The following is a 13,607-nucleotide window of genomic DNA, read 5'->3' on the forward strand; positions in this document are numbered from 1 at the left end:
CTATAGGGGCTTGCCCTTATAGGGAGTTTTTCCTATTTAATTTGTTGTATTAAATAGGGGAACTTGTCGGCAAATAAAACGGTTTCGCAGACCCAAACGGATGTCATATCTTTCTTAGTTTATTTGATCGAGCCTCACCCTCAAGTCTTGCGTTTATCCCTTGGGGTAGATACAGGATTTGAGGTTGAGTGCTCTTTCATTTAAACTATGAAAAATATGAGGTCAGTTTGATTTCATATTTTTCTAAAATTATATATATATACGTAAATTAAAAAGTCCTTCCAAAGCGGGCGACGGGATTTCGATTCCGGCGACCGACAGCTTCTTACGGACGACCCCCAAACTTTTAAAAAAAACTCTCTTTTTCCCCTTTTAAGCGCCGACAGTGTCAAAGCACTAACATATAAAAGAAACTAATAAGCCATGTGCACTTAAGTCTCATTAATATAAGCCCCAAGTAACTAACATGATATTAATAGGTAAAAAATGCTGGTTTATTTGCATGCAACACGTTGGCATTCTCTTATGATCTAATTTTCAAAAAAAAAAAAACAATAAACAAAAAGAATTTAGAAGGGAATAAAATCAAACAGGTTTAAGTGTAAGTAACTCACCCATGACCTGAGATTTGCAGAAACATTTTGAGAAGCTCTATAGATGAAACTTGCTTTTTGTAGTTATCAGTTAGAAGCTTTAAGTTGCGTCCTAACTTACTGATATGGCTACTAAAAAAATCTGAGAAAATTTTCATTGAGACTTCAGTTCCACCTTCAAAACCTACACTTGTGAACAAACGAGCTACCGCCTTGTGGGCCATTTGAGATGCTTGCTCCTGACTAAGAGGACTCTTATCCCCTTCAGATCCGCCTTTTCCCCTATATTTGTTTCCCATTTTAATGTATTCTGGCCTTATGCCAAATCTTTCCATCATTGCTGGACTTGGGCTTATAACTGTTGGTAAATTATCAAGTGCACCATAAACTTCAACCTTGAGTTTTTTCTCTGTGATTAACAGTGGGAGAGCACTTTCAGGCACACAGTTAGCTGGAAACATGATCTCAGGAAAGAATGAAATTACTTCTTCAGTTGGCTTAGTCCTCTCTGAAATGCCTTCTGAATGAATGGAAGATCCCGTATCTAAAGTGGGCAGAGGATGGTCTTTAAAAATTTGCCTCTTTCTCTTGTGTAAATCACAAAGTTTAGAGTATAAAGATATTCCCTCGGACGTTCGCTTGTGATTTTTTTTTCACCAAAAGGCAACTTCAGATTCTTCATTCTGTATCTTTCAGCATATGGGCTATAACATTTATCAAGCAAATCTTCATACTTAGAGGTATTTACATGTTCTTGATCATTGTATTTGAATCCAACGTTAGATGCTAGCTCAAAAGAATGTTGGCTTACTCTATGGGAGCTGTATGCTGGCCTAGCTGGAGTCTGCCACCAAATATGATTAACTATATGTAAATAACTACTATAGGAGAATAATGTTTGTTATATTTTGGTAAAAAGGAACAACCAGTAAGATTTTTCTCAAAGCATCTATTAATACTATACCAATCTAAAACTTCCATCAAGAAATATAAAAAACAAGGCACAATTTAGTAAACAACCCATTATGCATCCTTTTTAGCAAAAATATATTCAGCCTAGCATCCAGACTACAATGATGCACCAAAAGATCATAGAGCTGACACAAAAAACTATATGATATGACCAAGGAGAATTTTAGTCATCAAATGAAAGCATTGGGTGACAAATGCATTTACTTGCAAGAAACATGTTTGTTGATCTACTTCATAAAATTTAGATCTTTGAAGAAGACTAATGCATTTGCCACTTGATTTCTTTAATTCAAAGCATTGTGTTGAAAAACTGGAAAAGAAAAAACCTTTTTTAAAAAAAGAGCTCCTTCATACTTGTGGGGCATCGGAGGAATGCAAAAGTTCAAAAACTTTTCAATTGAAATAATATGGGAAAGGATTAGCCATGGATGTCTTAATACTCAAAGAAAAAGAAAACAAAACAAGGTGGGTATGGCAAAATGGCCAACGTGATAACTTACTAATACAACAAAGAAGGGAAAAGGGATGAATAGCAAACAATTGTTAAATGCTCTCCGAATTACTGGAGAGGAATCAAAAGCATAAGTAAGTTAAAGAAGCATGAATGCGTCGTATTGTTAAAAGTTCTGAATAGAAAAAGTTGTCAAAAGAATGCAATACAAATAAAACAAGAACAGAGTTACTCGAGCACAATTGTACAAAGGATCAAGTTGTAAAGCATCAAGCAAGATTGGGCCAACAAGTTTAATCAAAGACCTTCTTAAATTGAAATAATGCCTAGCAAATATTGAAAAGAATGAATACAACTCTAACACCAACAGTTCTCATACATAAGAACATAGACTGCAAGTGTTAAGGACTGCAAAGCCCTTAAGTTATCTTTTGTTTGGGATTGCAAAACCCTCAAGTTACCTGAGAACTACCACAAAATCAAAGATTTATTTTAGTTAAGTAGAGGTAAAATTGAGCATACTTGGGGTTGAAATCCATCATGTTGTTCATCTTCTAAAGAGCAATAAATCTCATCTTCTAAAGAGCAATAAATCTCGCCTTCATGCAACTGCACATCTGAAAATAATGAGGCAACTCATTACTATAAAAAAAATTATTCTGGCAATAAAAAAAATATCTCAAAAAAAAAATGGAAAAAACTTGGAAGCATGGTACCATCATCAGTGCTCCAGAAAATTACTACACCAAACACACGTTCAACAACAAATTTCACATACACAAATCATAAAATCAAATGACCAATTTTCCATAAAGAGAATATTTCCTATTATATAATAATGTTTGGAAGGGGTACCCAATATATATATATATTTTTCTTATCGTAATTCAACTTTATAGAACTTTTTTTTTCATAATAAATGACCAATTTCTTTCTAACTTATCGATCAAATAGGAAATATTCTCTTTATGGAAAATAAATTGATTTGTAATGTAATGAACATTAAAAGATTTTAATCAACAAGCTTGACTTAAGGTAAGAATATAAGTTAAATAATGACTTTAGTTTATTAGGAAGATCAGTGTCTCCCGATCAAATGATTATTGTGATCTCAACTTTGGTTGAAAAGATTTAATTGCAAAAGATTAATATTCAATAAAAAAAAAGTGAGCAAAAAAGGTATTATTAGATAACGAAAATGCATATCAAATAGTGAAAGTGTGTTCTAATACACAACGCATTAGTAGAAAATAAAGTAAAAGAATTATAAGGTGTTGAGATGTTGAATTCGAGCGCTCAGTTGAAAAATAAAAAAAGATGAAACTTTTTTTTGAATGATTTTTTCGTTACTTTTTAGTTATATATATATATATATATATAAGAGATAGCATATAAGGAAGAAATATTAAATTTCTTCTAGCATCTATGGTAGAATATGAACACAGTTGATTACTAGGTTTAAAAAATCATATTGGGTTAGATGAATAGAATGTTCTCTTTTTTTCCTAATTTAGAAAATATTATGAGCATGTATCGAAATAAATAAATTCTTAGTCAGAATGGAGAGAAAATAAATTAGATGTCATAAGTAACAATTGCTTCTAGGAGAGAAATAAATGTGACATATTTGTTTAAATAAGAATAAACATTAAAAAAAAATCAAACAAAAAAAAACTGGAAAAAATTGTCATGAATTATAAACATCATAATTATAAAGATATCTTCAATAAACCCCTTATTATTATTATTATTATTATTATTATTATTATTATTATTATTATTATCTAAACTCAGTGTATAGATATCTTCATTTTAATTTTTTTCACAAATTTAATATTTCATATATCATTATATAAGAATAGACATAAAATAAAAGAAAAATCAATGAACAAAAATTGGAAAAAATTGCCATGAGCTATATAGATCATAAACACTAGAAAAAAAAGGTTAGAGTCAAAATATTATAATTAAATTTAAAATCAGCTGCAAGTAAACGAACTCATCCACATCGAAGAAGAAGATCCATTTTGCTTCAAATCAATACCTACTCAAGCAATCATTCACCGCCAAGAACTGATTATGGTAAGTTTCTGACATTAAAAAAAAATAATCTGTCTCATATAAACTGCATTTGGTAAATAAGATTATTATTGAAACATCATTATTGTAAGAAATATGATTATCTAAGTAATATTAAACCAAATAGCTCTTTTTCTCTTAATCTCCAAACAAATGACAACAACAACAACAACAAGCCTTTATTCCACTAAGTGGGGTCAGCTACACAATCTTTTTTCTTCATTCCGTCTTATTTAATTCTAACAGATTAAGATCATTTTTTATACAATAAGCTCAAGTCCTATTAGGTCTACCTCTGGTTTCTTTGACTCAAACTGCCTAAACTCGGGCTTCTTAACCAGATTTTGGAACATCTTCCCTACTGCCTCATCCTTGAAGGAGTATAACACGTTCAATCGGTCGATCATGGTCGGGTTTTGCCTCCCATCTATCTAACAGGATCTCTACTGGAACGACTGTTGACTGTACTGTTGAGGACACTGGTATGTCTATCTAGGCTGCAGCTTGGATCTGCATCGGTTGTTTTTCTTTGTCTATTGTTGACACTGTCCCAAACTTCTTTTCAAATGCTTTTATCGGTTTTAGCTTCTCAGCTCTTTCCAGAAATTCGAGTTCTTTATCTTTCTTGTAAGCTTTCAATTTTGCTGAGCAATTTTTTGAAAGTTTTGATTGTAGATACTTTAAGCAAGAAAACTACTGGTCCATGAATGCTTATTAGTAAAATCTCGATTGCATGTTTTTCTTATAGCTTTGGTTGATATTTCATTCTTGGGTTCCTACATCGCATAATGTAGTCAACCAAGGTTTTTGTTGGCCTCTGTCGCTCCACCACAAGATCACCTATGGTAATGTGGTGTTGAGCTCCAGCGAAATTGGCTTTCTAGTTTTGTGAACGTCTTTATCAATCCGTTGGGCAGCTCTATATGCATATCGAAGGCAACTCTTGAGAGACTGCTCACAAACTGGCAGAACAACAGTGCTTCGCTACCCCCACATTGCAGTAACTGGCCCAGAAGTATGTAACATGCTGTCGGGGGTTCTCGATTCCATCAAAGGTATTAAACGATGGTAGTACGGAACACATGGAATATTGTATGGCATTGAACTTCTCTGGATAAGGTCTACCTTTTAGAATCAATGTCTCTCCCTTTGAATGTGTCAATGCTTCATTCACCTGTTGTTCAACCATTTGTTTAATGTCATTTTCTGGTATGATGCTCTGGATAAAATCTTTCTTTGGTCATTCATCTCTGCTAGTGGAACTGAACTCTTTCTTTTCATCCGCAATTTGAATAACCTCTAGCTTGTTTGCCTCCACAGAAGCCATTTTTCGAGACTGAGGCTGATTTTGTAATGTTATCATAATGACCATCATTTCTTCCATCTTCTTCTCCATGCGATTAATCTGTTCATCCTTCTACTAAATGGCTCTCCGTAGCATCACAGTGGCGTTCTCCTCAACGAGTGACGAAGTATCGCGCAGAAATGATGAGGCTCTAGTTTCAATAACATTGATTTCAACAAAACTCCTCTTCCATATAATTTGTTAGTTCATAAACGTGACCTTGCGACAGTCTTGTCTTGGCCTTCACATACAGCGGCAGGCGTTACTCTCAGATCAAGACAAGACTTGACCGGTCTACATTCTGTAGGCCTCGGGGAGCTGACAGTAGCATTAGAGACAGAGGCAGTGGTGACTATAGGATCTCCTAAGTAGAGCTTAATAGAGAGACGGGGCGGCAGTGCTTCATTTCTCTGGACGGACTTGTAAAACCTTGCGATAGGCTTGTCTTTTTTTAGAATTTAAGCTTTCATCTAGGGCGTACAGCACACCCCATCCTCTTTAGGATTCCGAGGATGGAACAGTATTCTTTTCAAGCCAATCTCTCAAAGACAGAATGAACTCGAGTAAGAGGCATGAATTTCACCTTCTTACCGTGACCATTATGACGAGATGGTAGAGGTAGTGTGTCGACAATCCTTTAAACATCTTCTAATCTGGAAGGGTGGACAATGGGTGAAACCTACTCCTACTGAGGAGAGGTGAGGTCCCAGACAAACCTATTTCCTCTGGATGAGGTATTTCTTTGGCAGGAACCATTTCTACAGCTTTCACCTTTTTACTCTTCAGAATCTTTCGGTTTTGTTTTCTCCTCTGTGCTTGGGTCTGCAGTACAGAATTTGAACTGAACCCAATTTCAAACAAAGATGGTATCGAGGCAAAAGAAACAACTGGCTCTTCTTCATACAAAATCTCTTTTCCTTTTTTAGACGATGAAGTGACATGCGCATTGATAGAAAATCCAGTGGTGGTGGTAGTGACGGTCCTCGCAGTAGTAGGAGCGATATACTTGGTGGAGGCAGAAACAATGAACTTAATGAGCATCCCTCCGACTTTTGCCTTCTTAAGCGTAGGGGAACTCTTGTTTACTTTTCAAATCAAATTTGGATAATGGCTCCTCCACCCTTGCAACAGTTGGCTTCATGACAACACAGAGTGCTTTCATGAGTGTTATCTTGATTTTATCAAAACGAGTTCTGAACTTAATCAGTGATCCCAAATAACAAGCGACTTTTTTGGTTGGTAGGTTGAGTACTCCAGTGAATGAGAAGATCAACTTTGATGACTACATTGTCTCAGTCGATCGAAGAATTTTTAATCATTGGTAGCATCATATGCTCTATTCTAGTTGCAATAATTTCAGCACGAATGCCAAAATAAACAAAATTGTCTCATGAATTGAATTTTTCTTTTGAAACTTATATAAATAACTTGATTTTTTTTTATTATTTGTTTTTTATGTAAGTTTCTTTTCATTTTGTTCTTGTTTTTGTTTTGAATGTCATTTCATTTTGATTTCAAAATTTTGTTTGATTTTAAATTTATAGCTCTGTTCTTATTTTCGGCTTAAAGTTTTATATTGTCGGGATAAAGTTTTAGGAGCAAATTTTAGGCTAGCTTGTTAACAACAAGTCAGACTCGAAAGAGGAATGAAGCGAATGTGAAATATAGGACCCCATCCAAAAAATTTGAGAGGGTTAATTTCATATTGGGCCTACATTGGTTCTATTCATTTATCGCCTTAACCTACCACCCTGTTGAGGGTCCATCACACTTTAGAATTTAGAGATTCTGGAACCCCTCTATTTAAGAATGATTTAACAAATTTGTCCAGAATCAGGGAAGTAGTTGATTATATCTATTCAAGAAGACGCTAGGCCACTCTCATTTCTGACATGTTCTTTAACTATATGGAGCAATCTTCAGGGTATATCTTCAAATGGATATTAGTAATATATTTTCCTATGCTAACCTTGTTAAAAATTTTTATATGGAGCAATCTTTAGGGTATGTTGCTAAGGTTGAGATCAAATTTGATATATTTAATAAGATGTTTTTGAGATTGGCCTTCACAATAACACACCTTCCAAGGTTCTGAGTTTTTTAAATACTAATTCCCTTAAAAATGTTTTCTAACCAAAGATTGGAGTTTTCTAAATACTCAATTGGTGTTGAATTTGGTTATAATAAAGTATTTCACTATCTCAAAAAAATTTTGTTAATAACCTCTTTGGGAAACTGGTCTGTTAGGCCGCAAAAATATGGCTAGCGGAGAAGGACTGTTTTAAGATATTTTTTGTTATCATTGGTTAGTGGTGAGTTAATCTGCTTTATTGTACTCTATTTTTTTGTTGTGGAATTATTAGTCATCGCATGCAAACTCTCAAACACAAATCTTAGGAACTTTTTATTCTTATCCTTGGATATATCAAGAGGTCCTTAGAAAACAGACTTCGTTACTGATCTTCCTAGCTTTGAAAACTTGCTAGTAGTTTCACCAAATTCTTGGGACAACTTTCAAAATTATGCAGCGGGCCATATTTAACTGATAATATCTTCTTTTAACATATATGGAAGATCCTTCTGCTGAATAAAGACTGAACTTTTTCTCTCAAAACCATCGAAAGATATAAAAATAATTGTTGTTGGTGCAGTTTAGTATAACTTTCCTCAATGTGGGCAATTTGACTAATCTACTACATCCAAGTCAACTCGGTTTAAACTTAGAAAATAGAATACTGGTTGGGGAGATCAACTGTGTGGATTTGTTTCGCTAAAAGGTTTCTTTAATGTTTCATCCACTTTAAAGAACTTTATGTGGCTTTTGAGAAACAGTTTTTTCTTGCATAAGGTGGTATGTATGTAAAGATTGATGTTATGTGTTAGATACATAAATACAAAGAAAATAAGTGACGCAGGACCTTGCAACAACAAGTAATTGAAAACCACCTCAGAAGACTTTCCATAAAATTTTTTATTATGTTTTATCATACGATGTGTCTGATGGGAGAGAAGAAGAAAAAAATAAAACTGAAAACACAGTAAATTTTAATACCTGGTTGTAAAATTTCTCGGGATTCTCTTCACGGAGATTGTGAATTTCAAGAGTGAATTTTGCATCGCAACCGATACCAAGATAGTCATACACCGTGAAGGTTAGATATGTTTCTCGAGTAAATCCTCTATGGTTATCGCCCATCTATCGAGAACAGTGACTGCTGCCTGCTCGATCAAATAGTTTGTGGATGCATTGCATTTGCTTGACAGAGGAGATGGTGGGAAGTTTTTGAAACGGCTTGCTGAAATGTGCTTTGAAGATCAAGGAATAGAGAAGTCAATAGAGCTGGAGATGGGTGATCAGCAACCTATTCATGATATTATGGAAATAAGGGGTCAGAATTATCATAATTTCATATTTTTTACTATTTATTGTGCAAATATTTTACCATATCTTTTTAGATTTTCTAGTTTATCTTCTGACATCTAATAAACAGTTTCTTTTTCGGATTTAGTTTTTGATAAAACCTTTCTGTAAAGGAGTTCACTGAACCTCTTGACATTGTGCTTCATAGTTGTGTTCAAGCAATTGAGCGGGAAGAGTTCGAACAATATGTAAGTCGTTCTCGATCTTTTATACGTGTTGTTATCCAAATGAGTACACTTCTAACTTTCTTATAATCATTGGTAGACTGCAAAGATGTTAGAGTTGGCTAAGCAATTTAAATTGAAAAGAGAAAGAAGGGTTCAAGAAAGACGAGTTAAAGGAAATTGACAGCTTGGGGAGGAAGGCGAAGAGTATGGTGATGGTGGAGGCGATGAACAGTATTCTGGAGCCAGGGTTTGTAAACGGTGAAGCATCTCGTGAAGGCTATTGAGAATTTTTTTAAATCTTTTTTCAAAAGCCTTCATGAGATGCTTCACCCTCCAAACTCTGGCTCCGGAATACTGTTTATTGCCTCCTCCATCACCATACTCTTCGTCTTCCTCTCAAAGCTCTCATTTTCCTTTAACTCCACTTTCTTTTGTCGTCTTTTTCTTTCCAATTTAAACTGCTTAACCAACTCTAATTTATTTGCAACCTACTAATGATTATAAGAAAGTTAGAAGTGAACTCATTTAGATAACAATACGTATAAAAGATCGAGAACGACTTCCAAATTGATTGAACTCTACCCGCTCAACCGTCCGAACATTGCTATGAAGCACAGTGTCAAGAGATTCAGTGGACTCATTTACAGAAGGTTTGATCAAGAATTAAATCCAAAAAAGAAATTGGTTAGTAGGTGTCAGAAGATAAACAAAAAAATCTATATATGAATGGTAAATATCTGCACAATAAACAGTAAAAAACATGAAATTATGAGAATTCTGACCCCTTATTTCCATAATAGCATGAATAGGTTGTTGATCACCCATCTCCAGCTCCATTGACTTCTCCATTACTTGATCTTCAAAGCACATTTCAGCTAGTTGTTTCAAAAACTTCCCTCCATCTTCTCTGTTATGCAAATGCAATGCATCCTCATTAGCTGCACTAGCAAAATTTCATCCCCTCTAATTGTTTCCTTAAAAAGTGGAGCTCCTCTTGTTGTTGATGCAATATCTCCTCCGCCTTCTTCAGTTCAATTCTCAAGTCCCGAGTCCTCTCATCAACCAGGCAGATGATCTCATCTTCTTCTTCCGTTGCTTGCCTTCCTTCAACGAGCTCAAGCTTAGACTGAAGCCTTATTATTTCATCCTCTTTACACATAAGTTCTCTTTGAACTTTACTAAATTCCTTGTCCTTCATCTTGTTCTACATCTGTAGATTGTAAATGAATTGGTTCATTGCCACAATTTTTTATTTTAGCATTGTTGAAGAATCTTCACCGCTTAGCTTATCCCTGGGAGTTGGCATGTGAGCAATACGGACAATGCACTTTGCCTTTGCTCCATAGGCTAGAGTGGATAATTTTGTGCATTTCATTGGGAACAGGACTTGCACACAGAATCATGAGAATTTTTTATTTGTCATCTTCAAATGAATCCTGCATAAGAATATGGATTGTTAATATTGTTATAATAAGGGTCCCAAAGTACAAGAATGAGCAATATTACCTGCAAAAGCATTGTTAACTTGTTGTCTCTAAAAGGAACATGGGAATCTCTGTTGGCAATGGACTCAACCACTCTTTTCAGAGATATGTTTCCCTGGTTGATTTTTGTCGTCTGGAAGTGTAATCATTAGAAATATTGAAGTAAATGAGACTGCATACACCTCTAGTCAAATAAATTTCTGTAATATAACACAAGCATATCTTTAATAATTACAAAATGAAGGAAATTTGAACAAAGAAAAAGAAAAAAAAAATGTAAGAATTACGGCGGTGAAGCTTGCTTCCTTGGAGAGGCCTTTACCCGATCCCCGACTCCTTAATGGCACCCAAACATGGTGTGGCTCTTCGCAGCCCCTGTAGGGCCGTACATCACGACAGTGCACTTGGGGCCGGAGCGCTCCTCCTCGACCCTCGACTCGTCGAACCTCTTATAGAAAACCTCCGGATCTTCCTTCTCCGAGAAGGAGATGCCTTCAAGGCTGAAATTCCTGTAGCCAACGTTGGAACGGACTAGGAGAGAGCAACCATCGCCGGAGACTTGTAGAGCAGAGGAGGAAGACGACGAGGATTTGTTCTTGCGGTCAGAAATGTCGCGGATCCGGCAGATAACTTCGACGAGGTGTTCTGTTGGAGCTGCGGAGAGAGGGTTTAGGGATGAGGGTTTGTGCTTGTTTTTGGGTTGGTGAAGTTGAGGCGGTTTCTTGATTGAGAGGTTTCTGTGGGGGTTTGGTGGCTTGGAATGAATGGTTTTTGGAAGGGGGTGGGAGCCATTGGATAGGATAGATGGATCACAGATGTTTTTTTTGAAAAGGATTAGGGACGGCGAGGATGGCGAGCAGGGGAGGCTAAAAGCGACGAGAGAGAGCGAGACAGAGGCGAGTAAATATGAAAATGACTTTCGCTGACATTTTTAAGCTTGAAAATGACTTTTACCGGCTTAAGTATGATGTTTCGATGTTTGAAAAAGCCATGGCCCGGTTGGGTTTCCAACGGCTCTTTTTTGTCCTCCCTTTTCGCTCGTTTTGGGTTCCGACGAGGTTTAGGAAGGCAAAGCGAGGCTTTGAAGAAGAGCTGCGAGAGCACACCACTGGTTCATTTTAGGCGACTTTTGTTTACTAGTACTTAACGGCATGACTGATAAGAAATCCAAATTCAACTGAAGACACTTAAGTGAAGCTGGTTCCTGGTTGACATCAGGGCTATATATGCTAATGATTATGAATATAAAGTAATCAATTTCATTTAGGGAGCAATTGATTTCTCACGATGAGCCAAGTCTACCAGGCAACTGTCTTTCCATATCGTGCTACTGTTCATGGCTGGCAGTCAAAGAAGTTAACTTAATGTTATTGCGGGTTTATAATATCTCAATTATTTAAAATTATTAATATGTTAAATATTCATATTTACCAATTAAACATCTAAAATGTAATATTTACTAATAAACCTTCGAAATACCACTCTGTCAGACTTCATTGCTCGCCCATTTGCTTCGCATTGTGTTCCTCCGCGAAACTGAAACCCTTTACAGCTCTCCGTTGAGATGCCCTCTTCCGGAGAAAAAGACGACATACGATAGGACAAGACTCTCTCAACTTGACGAATAGGTTAACGAATACCCTAAACCCTAAATTAAATTAAGAGATATGATCGTATCTTATTCAAATAATATATTAGAATTTACACAAATTATATTCTAAATCTGATCAAATAATATTTGAGATAGGTCAAACAACATAATATTTTAAAAAAGATTTTATAATATTTAATCATGATTTGAACAAGGTTTAAACAAAGTACAATCATTTATTTTAACAATAAGAGATTGTAGTTATATATACTATTTGAGTTTTGTGTTTTATCTCTATCACAGAATAACTTATTCATTGTAAAAGATAGTACCTATTTATACTTAATTAGTTGAGAAACAATATATATATAACCCACAAACAAAAGAGAGGTCAACAATATATATATATATATATATATATATATATATTAGATAAAAGAGCGACTTGTGGCTTCTTACGCGTTAATACTTAAAAATGTTACAAAATATGGGTGAGATAGTGGATTGGATCCCTATCTAACATCAAAATAAAGTAGATCGTCAACCTATGAGTTCCAAAATCCACAGTACAATGCGACTTAAAAAAGTAAGCAAGAACAAAAGGAAACTTCAAGCCCAAAATACAAGTGACCCAAAAGAGATATGTTAAATAGAAGCAGAGGAAGATCCACAGTAAAACCAACAAAACATCTTGAAAAGAGGAAAGAAGACATCAGAGCAGCTCCAGCAAATCCTATCCCGGTGGGATTGAAGGCTCGATCAAAAATAGTTGGAGCAAAATCCCGAATCGACCCGATCAAGCACAGAGAAACCTCCATATACAAGAAGAAAACTAGAAGGGTATAAGTGATTGGAGCCTTTTCATTTATTACAATCAAAACATAGCTGCACCCACAAAAGGCTCCATTATGATAGCTGCACTCAGGTTGAAACTGAATTATTCTGTTTTTATTTTTTATTTTTTCTAGTTCAACTTATTTATTGATTTTATTTTAATCTTTGGTTATACTTGTCTTGTAAATTTGCATTTAATTTTCTTTAATGCAATCTTTATTAAGTTGGAGGTTTCGTTTAATTTATTTTTAAGCTTTTTAAGTTCAATTTGTAAATGTAAAGTAGCGCTGAGTAATAGGTATTATATTGTTCTATCGTGTAAATGAGTTTCTCTTAAGGGGTTACTTGTTATCTTATGTTAGTCGGCATTTAAGCAAGCTTTATCTTAAATCTTGCAGGACAGAACTCAAAAATTTTAAAAATTCATAAATTTAACAAATTTAAGGATTTCTTCTTCTCACAACATTTTAAATCCCTAATAAATAGTCAAACAATTCATCACGTTCTAAAAAAATGTAACAACTGTCATGTCAATTAGTACAATGACTTTTAATTTTATTATATAAATATAAAATATTTAATTTATAAATATATAAAAATTAATTTAAAATTATATATAAATTAAAAATATATAATTACTATATAATATATTAATTAAATTAATATATAA

At 34.7% G+C, this 13,607-nt stretch overlaps 1 protein-coding gene and 1 long non-coding RNA gene across 2 annotated transcripts in view; both read right to left on the reverse strand.

The window, feature by feature from the left end:
- LOC110020009 (zinc finger protein 853-like) overlaps positions 1-9,321 on the reverse strand; it is a 14,643-nt gene extending 5,322 nt beyond the window's left edge. The window contains exons 1-3 of the mRNA XM_020717949.1: positions 8,493-9,321; positions 2,539-2,633; positions 615-1,437 (exon numbers count right to left, since the gene is read on the reverse strand). The gene's annotated coding sequence lies outside the window, so the exon portion shown is untranslated. The remainder of the gene's footprint in view (positions 1-614; positions 1,438-2,538; positions 2,634-8,492) is intronic.
- A 489-nt stretch (positions 9,322-9,810) lies between these two features.
- On the reverse strand, positions 9,811-11,560 carry LOC110020038. Its single transcript, XR_002293498.1, has 3 exons — positions 10,800-11,560; positions 10,535-10,712; positions 9,811-10,464 (listed from the first exon to the last, which is right to left on the reverse strand). It is a non-coding gene; the product is annotated as an uncharacterized LOC110020038 (long non-coding RNA).
- Between the last annotated feature and the right edge of the window lie 2,047 nt (positions 11,561-13,607).

This window comes from Phalaenopsis equestris, unplaced genomic scaffold, assembly GCF_001263595.1.
Source record: "Phalaenopsis equestris unplaced genomic scaffold, ASM126359v1 Scaffold000090, whole genome shotgun sequence".
NCBI classification, from domain to species: domain Eukaryota; kingdom Viridiplantae; phylum Streptophyta; class Magnoliopsida; order Asparagales; family Orchidaceae; genus Phalaenopsis; species Phalaenopsis equestris.